We start from the raw sequence: 8419 nt of genomic DNA, 5'->3' as shown, positions 1-8419 counted from the left end.
TGAACTATGCATTTTTTTCTAATGTTGTCCTTCCCCTTTCATACAGATATATTGTTTTTCAATCCTTGTCAGCGTGCGACTGACTGCGGTCTTTACTTTTTGGTTTCATTTCCTGTGAGACCTAGAAGGAGTGCACGGTTTGTAAGATCTTCTCACGATGTTGGTTAGCACCAACCGGGCCGAAGTTTAGGAGGGAAAACTGTTACCTAATTTAAGTTCAAATGAAGTAAAGTAGTATCTTTATACTCTATGGCCAAAAGTACACAGAAACTTAAATGTGATTCTGACACCATGGGCATTAATGTGCTGCCATAACAGCAGTGGTGGAGGAAGTATTCAGACCCTTTACTTAAAGAAGACGTCTAATACCACACAGTAAAAATACTCCATTACAAGTAGAAGTAAAAGATGCGTTATCAGTCCTGTGACTGTTATACCATATGTTATATTAGAAAGATTATTATGGCTCATGCATTAATGTAAAAGCAGGATTTATCTGCTGATTATTTTCTCCATTAATCGATTGATTGACAGATTGTTTTTTAGAAATTCAGAAAAACAGTGACGCTTACTTTCACAATGTTTTTGCAAGTGGATGGAAACAAGCATCCATTCACATTTTTGAATGTTCGCTTTGTGTTAAATTTGGATGAAAACTTGACTGTAGCTTTAAGATTTATCTACACTTGGACTAAAAAGCTATGTAGCCTTTTAAAAAGAAAATAACTAAAAGAAGTATAAAGTAAAAGAAATAAAGATATAAAATCCATCATCCTCAGCAGATGAGTTGATGTTTCAATTTGTGCATTTAAAGGGCTTCATGTCGGCTTAAAAACTGGCCAAACTCAATCTTTTATTCATCAAGTGATCCAGAATAGGACAACACAACTGTTAGGTTTATAACAAGTTAAAGGTGCCCTGCTACATGTATCTCATGACTTTGTGGTAATGTCTGAACTTCTACCATGGACTCTGTAACATCTTTTGTGGAAAAAATGCCTTGGTTACCTTGTTTCAAGCCATTCTAGCGTGGTATAGAAAGCTCGATTTGTGCCAGTTCTCATTAATGTTCAACGAATATTTTTTAAATGTGTTGATTTTTATTTCAAAGTTACTGTCTCCAGACAAGTACAAATCAGAAAACAGAGTGGCTGAAAGAGGATGGGATAATGGAAAAGAGCTTAGAGTTTATGCAAGAGTGCAGAAAAAAAACACAAAAATGGCCAAAAGGAAAACAAATTACATTTTGTATATATGGGTGAAAGACGAATATGGATTTAAAATTTGTAAATAAATGAAAGTGTAAAAAAAAAAGCCAATTCAAGCACTTTCTATTTTTATTATTGTTCTATATACATCACAACAACAGAAATTAAATTTAGAAATGCAATTCAATTTTTTTTTATGAAAGCATATGATTTATTCCATGAAAATGTCCTTCCTGGGACACGAGAATGGATTTAAAAATGATTTTTATGTCTACCTTTTTAGCATATAAATGTTTAGGCAAATTTGTAACACCATTAATATGATATATCTGGGTATTTATAATTAAATGGACTCATCGTTTGATTTTGGTCATGCAATATTCCATGCCAAAAACAGAAACATTATTAAAGATGTCTTAAAATGCTTCACAGTAAAGGTGATCAGGTTTGTATTGTATACTCAACTCAGGAAACCATGATTGTGTAATATACCATGAAAATCTGAGCTAGATTACTTGACTGTGTCATTGTTACTCAGGATGACATCCCGTTAGCCAGCAATGACATAATGCAAAAATGCCTTAACAGATTAAAGAAATGCATATTATGCTATTAATATAATCAAACAACATCAAGGCAATGCTTGAAAAGTGACAAATGTTAATAAAAAATCTATTTTCATTAACATGTCCAATCAGGATAACAGAGGACATGTCCTGGGTAACAGAAGATCTTCCTTATCTCTCTCTCTCTCTTTAAAGGTTTGTGCTAAGTGGCTCTCCATATTTGTATATACAGATTCATTTCTTAATATTATTAATATGGAAACTAATATGGAAAATCTATTATATAATGTTTGTTTGACAATATGTCTTAGTGGAGAAGAACACAGGCAATGAGTGAATGAGACAGACATGAGGTCGGCGATGACATCAAGTAGAGATGAAACCAGTGATGACATGAGGTAGGAGTTCTGTTAGTTAGGCCACACAAAACTAAATGTCCAGAATGGTATGAAGTTCTGTTGACCAACGTATTCACTGTGTCCTTTTTGGGGAAAAATAGTGCAGACAGAGATGGAAAATATAACAATTAGCCAAAATTGCTGCTGCATATCCCTTTGACACTGGGTAGTTGCGCCCCTGTGTGTAGCAGGGCACCTTTAACTTGTTATAAACATAACAGTTGTTATAAGCATTGCCCTATTCTGGATCACTTGATGAATTATGGATTGAGTTTGGCCAGTTTTTAAGCCAACATGAAGCCCTTTAAGTGCACAAATTGAAACATCAACTCATCTGCTGAGTATGATGGATTTTATCTTTTACTTTGTACTTCTTTTAGTTATTTAAAAAAAAAAAGAGGCTACATAGCTTTTTAGTCCAAGTGTAGATACATCTTGAAGCTACAGTCAAGTTTTCATCCAAATTTAACACAAAGCGAACATTCAAAAATGTGAATGGATGCTTGTTTCCATCCACTTGCAAAAACATTGTGAAACTAAGAGTCACTGTTTTTCTGAATTTCTAAAAAACAGTCAATCAATCGATTAATGGAGAAAATAATCAGCAGATTAATCCTGCTTTTACATTAATGCATGAGTCATAATAATCTATCGAATATAACATATGGTATAACAGTCACAGGACTGATGATAATAATTTTTTTACTTAAGTAACATTTTCAGTGCAGGACTTCTACTTGTAAAAGAGTATTTTTACTGACGTCTTTATCTTTAGACGTCTTCTTTAAGTAAAGGGTCTGAATACTTCCTCCACCACTGCTGTTATGGCAGCACATTAAACTAAAGTTACAAAAAAGAAAATGTTCAATACATAAAGAGGTAGTCTGAAACACCTTCAACAGAAACAAACGTAACATTTAGTGGCACAAAAGAGTCAGAATGTGGTTTCCTTTGAACATTCAAGTGCTCCGTTGGTCATTGTTTACCTGCATAAATATGTGACACCAGGAAGGTGTTTCAGAACGAGTCTTTTCTAACGGTAATGTCACATCCAACCTGACGGGGTCTTTAGTTAAGGCTCTGGTTCCAGGATTTCAGTCAGCAGCGCCAGTCTGGCGTAGGACCGTCCTCATCTCCGTCTTTGGCGCAGCGTCTTGGCTCGATGCGGTTTCTTGAAGTCGATAAGGCAGCCGCTGGCCTCTGAGATCGGAGTGAAGGATCTGATGGGAGAGTTACTGATCCTTAGTGTTGAAACGCCGCCTTCCTCGTCCTCTTCATCATCATCATCATCATCATCATCCCGCAGATCAATGACCTCTCTAAAAGTGAACAAACACACAAACGCACAAGAACACAAATACAGGCTCGTTAAATTAGAAAACATTTGTCCAAACTGGACCTAAATGATTTAATTGGTAAATAAAAAGATCCTTTGCCTGGTGTTTTCATCTGATAATGTACTAAACGTGTTTGACTCCCTCCTGTTTGTGTTGAATTAGTCTATATCCACGACATTTCATTTCTGGGATTGCTCCGGTGCCGCCGGAAATTCCTCCGGATGTCTCATATCGGCCGGATGTCCGGCCGATGATTCAATTCTGCGTGATTTTTTAAAATAGACATATAAATCAGAGTTTGCAAATCACTTCCTAGACAAAGTTTAGATTTTGACATATATTTATCACACACAAGTTTTAATGAAATGTTTTGTCTACTGAGGTTTTTATTTTGTAGTCATTCCATGCTTTTAAGCCTTAAACCTGCTCGTGAAAGTCCCCTTCTCTCCCAGTGATCTTCCATGTCAGAGGCTCAGTCATGTTTAAAGGGGGAGAATTGGTTCTTACAACATGAAACATGAGGTGGTCAGATGTCATGTGATAAAGTAGATGAACAGCCTATATGTGTTTTGCCTAATTATTTTATGTATGTCTTATTAGATCATGTGTATAATAAATAGGTCAAAGACGTGGCGTGTCAATTCTGGTGTCCAAAGCATATTCAAATTGTTAAAAATAAAAATATATTTTAAAAGAGTGCATTATATTGCTTTACTCCCCCCTCTTTACTCACTTGTATGAGTATTTATTGCAAGACATGAAAATGTTAAGAGCCATTGAGCTCCAAAGTACCAAACTGTCCCTTCTGGGTAATGTCCCGATTTAAAATCTAAGTATAGAAATATGATAAAAAATGTCAAAAGAATTAATAAAAGCATTATTTTTTACTTGGGCATAATTGTGTGGATGTTTGCAATTATACCTACAAATATAACCCAATACTGAGCTTATTTACTATTCTACACAACAAATACTTTTGTCCAAACATTTGTATTTCCCCAATGTCCCTCCTGGGTAACAGACATTCAAATGCATACATTACCCACAATGCATTTGCCTAGTCATGTAAAATGATATTACATCATAAAGAAGATTTTGGAGGACCCCAAAACATCTGGAGAGTTTAGTAATTCTCTCTTTAAAAAGTTGATATTTTGCTTTTTCGGGTACTGGTGCAAACGTGTCTTTCTGGATAACGCTAATAAAACATATTTAATGTTTTGATATTTAAAAAATGCCTATTTCATGTGAAATCTGGCATTAATGCTTTAAAGGCTAAGATCTATTTTAGCTGAGTAGGTCATGTTTGACAGAGTTTTGGTGGGAAAATCATCTTTTTGTCCTTCCTGGATAAGGAACCCAGGACATGTCCTCTGTTATCCAGATTGAACATGTTAATGAAAATAGATTTTTTATTAGCATTTGTCACTTTTCAAGCATTGCCTTGATGTTGTTTGATTATATTAATAACATATGTATTTCTTTAATCTGTTATGGAATTTTTGCATTATGTCATTCACAGAGGCCGGGCCGTCTGGATCCAAACTCCAGCCAGGGTAAAGACATCTTAGAAACACTGTGACATTAGGATTTGAGTTACAAGACTCGTTTATTTATCTCTGTGGACATTTTGATCCAGAATCTCTCAAAGTGACGTTGGTCGGTCGGTCGGTCGTTCGGTCGGTCGGTCGGTCTCGTAACTCAACCGTCACATTTAAGCTGTCGTGGGAATCAGGTTACATAGACTTTAACTATCTATGAATGTAGTTTATAATGTATGTAGGGAAAAAACACAAAAGCAACACACATTGTTAACATTTTAAACTGGTGTAAAGAAGTTTTATGTCATTTTAAATTCAATAAATTTGGTTTCTTGTCTGTTGATCAGATCAAAGTTTGAAGACATCAGTTTGGGCTCTTGGAGCTTGGGATGAGCATTTATTTATTTTCGCCATTTTTGTGCTTAACGATTGAAAGATTTAGGGACCCTAAACCATTTAGAAAAACTAAATGGAGTGATTTTTGTTGATGTAAGCAAATGCCATCGTCAAAACTTCTGGTTTCACAGTAAAGGCTTTAAAATAAAAATACATTTGTTGTAAAAATACATGCTGGAACTTGAGAAGTATCAGCAGTAGATTTATGCACAATTAGCTTATCGCTGCAAATGAACAGAGCGGAAGAAAAACTTATTTAATGTGCATTAGTGACCAGGGCCGGATTGGGACTCATTTTCATGCCTGGATTTTCATGCCTTAGACCGGCCCACTTTACTTCAGGAATGACTATATTAAAAAAATGTAATCAAAACCTTAGTATATAAGTCTGCAATAGCGCCCTGTTCTCTACATCCTTGTAATTCAGTGTATTTTGTAAAATATCACTATTTCCAAGTGTTGCTTCACAATGTAGATTTATTAGAAAAGTTAACATCTTAACAACAGCCCAATGATGTTGAACAATATCAGAATCTGTTTCTGTGCAAATAAGTAATCACAGATTAAATAAAGAACAAGATACATTGTATTGCACTTTCTAATGACATCTATTTTTTCCTTTGAATATTTCATACAACTTTCATAATGAGTCACAAGTAATATGTGGGCATAAAAAGTGATTATATTGTAGCTAATCTGATCATGTTTGCTTGTTCACACACTGTGATACAACAGCTTACAGTAGATGTGCCATCCACACTGACAGCAGCTATCCCTAATGCACACTACTGGCTCTGCTTCTGACACTAAATCACATTTTATAAATTGTCATAATTCTCAGCACAAATCTCTCCTTTTTACAAAGCTTTCTGATCAAGTCAAGTCAGTGTCATTATGGTAGTTCCGAATCATCTGGCATCATTAATTATCCCAGGGCATTTTTCATATAGAGCAGGTCAACACCACACTCTTATTAATTCTTATAATACTCAGTCAATGATCAACCCTACCTGCCCAAACTGGAGTTCTGGGCTCATATAGCTGCTGCTTGGTAACCTTACTGGCTCTTCATTGTCACTGTTAGCAGCAAACTGGACTAGTAGGCCTACTAGCTGCTGCTGCGGAGCTACAAGAACAAGTTTGATTCATATACATAAACGCTGGTTTGCAGTCACTTCTCCTAACTAACTTAGCTTACCCGTCTCAACGTCTTCATTTGGCGTTTTGCTAAAAATAGAAAAAGTTCATCTGGCCGCGTCACTTTCTAGAGCTCTCCTTTTTTTAAATTGACGCCTTTTCAGTGCCGTTTTGCGCTTTCTATTACCCGTTTAAAACCGCTTCTTTTTGCTCGCGGTGGCATCCTCCAACAAGCACCAGTGACTTGTGTACGCTGACGTATTTTTTATTTTATTTTTCAGCAAGGTGCTGCCGTCGGAGGACTCCGAACATAAATAGGTCATCATTAACAAGGCTGCACTCTGCGAGTGGGCTGCAAGAAAAAATAAATACTGTAAATACAAAAAGTGGGCTGCGAGTGCAGGCAGCATAGGGACAGCATCCATAATATTGAACTATGATTTCAACCCAGTGCCATACCTGAACACCGGCCCTCACAACCAAACAACCAGACCGGCCCACCGGGAATTCTCAGGTGATCAGGGACATCCGGAGGAATTTCCGGCGGCACCGGAGCAATCCCAGAAATGAAACGTCGTGGATATAGACTAATTCAACACAAACAGGAGGGAGTCAAACACGTTTAGTACATTATCAGATGAAAACACCAGGTAAATGATCTTTTTATTTACCAATTAAATCATTTAGGTCCAGTTTGGACAAATGTTTTCTAATTTAGTCTTCTTGTGTGTTTGTTCACAGCATCGAGCCAAGACGCTGCGCCAAAGACGGAGATGAGGACGACGTCCTGCAGACTGGCGCTGCTGACTGAAATCCTGGAACCAGAGCCTTAACTAAAGACCCCGTCAGGTTGGATGTGACATTACCGTTAGAAAAGACTCGTTCTGAAACACCTTCCTGATGTCACATATTTATGCATGTAAACAATGACCAACTGAGCACTTGAATGTTCAAAGGAAACCACATTCTGACTCTTTTGTGCCACTAAATGTTACGTTTGTTTCTGTTGAAGGTGTTTCAGACTACCTCTTTATGCATTTTCTTTTTTGTAACTTTAGTTTAATGTCCGTCTAATGTCTCAACCCTGTCTCAAGTGTAAATCAAATTCATACAAACATTTCACTGGCTCACTTGAAGTGTGAAAAGTGAAGTTGTTAGTAGCCGTGCTACCTGAGAGGCTACAGAACTGATCCGCCGGTCCACAACTGGGGTCTGAAATATCTCAACAACTACTGGATGGACTGCCATTAAACTTTCAATAACATTCATGTTTTCCATCAGATAAATCCACCTGACTTTGGTGATCCTCGGATCTCTTCTCTAGTGCCACCTGCAGGTCAAAACATTTGACAGTTTATGACCTAAAACCGCTAAAGCTACTGACTGAATTTAGCCTTGTGTGTACTTAAATGCCAACACAACATGCCAAATATTAGCTTGCTGACCTGAAGTGTTAGCAAGGCTTACATGAACCATGCTGATCTTAGCATTTAAATTAAATTAAATTGTCATCATGCTAATGTTAAATGTTAAACATCAGCATGCTACACTAAAAATGTGTTACAAACCTCATAATATTGGAAATGTGCGATGCTAACTGTACACATGTTCACATGCTAGCTTGTCCGTGCTGATTTTAGCATTTTAGCTAACATTTAGCTCATGCAAATATTACAAGCTATGTGATTCTACCCTGATTCGGGACCTCTGAATCACATCTGATTGATTGGTGGACAAACAACCAGCCAATCAGAGCGCTGTATGTCATCTTCTTGTGTCAGAGCCAGAAAAATTGAAACAAAAATGGCAATAATTTCGAGCTTCAACTATCGAGTA

The 8419-nt window shown here is 36.7% G+C and overlaps 1 protein-coding gene across 1 annotated transcript in view; it reads left to right on the top strand.

Annotated features, from left to right (window-relative positions):
• The first annotated feature begins 5039 nt into the window (after positions 1-5039).
• Positions 5040-8419, top strand: part of LOC120543650 (hexokinase-2-like) — a 41525-nt gene continuing 38145 nt past the window's right edge. The window contains exon 1 of the mRNA XM_039776792.1: positions 5040-5065. The gene's annotated coding sequence lies outside the window, so the exon portion shown is untranslated. The remainder of the gene's footprint in view (positions 5066-8419) is intronic.

Source organism: Perca fluviatilis, chromosome 16 (genome assembly GCF_010015445.1).
Source record: "Perca fluviatilis chromosome 16, GENO_Pfluv_1.0, whole genome shotgun sequence".
NCBI classification, from domain to species: domain Eukaryota; kingdom Metazoa; phylum Chordata; class Actinopteri; order Perciformes; family Percidae; genus Perca; species Perca fluviatilis.
Note: the sequence above shows the minus strand (reverse complement) of the source record. Positions and strands in the feature narration are given on the sequence as shown.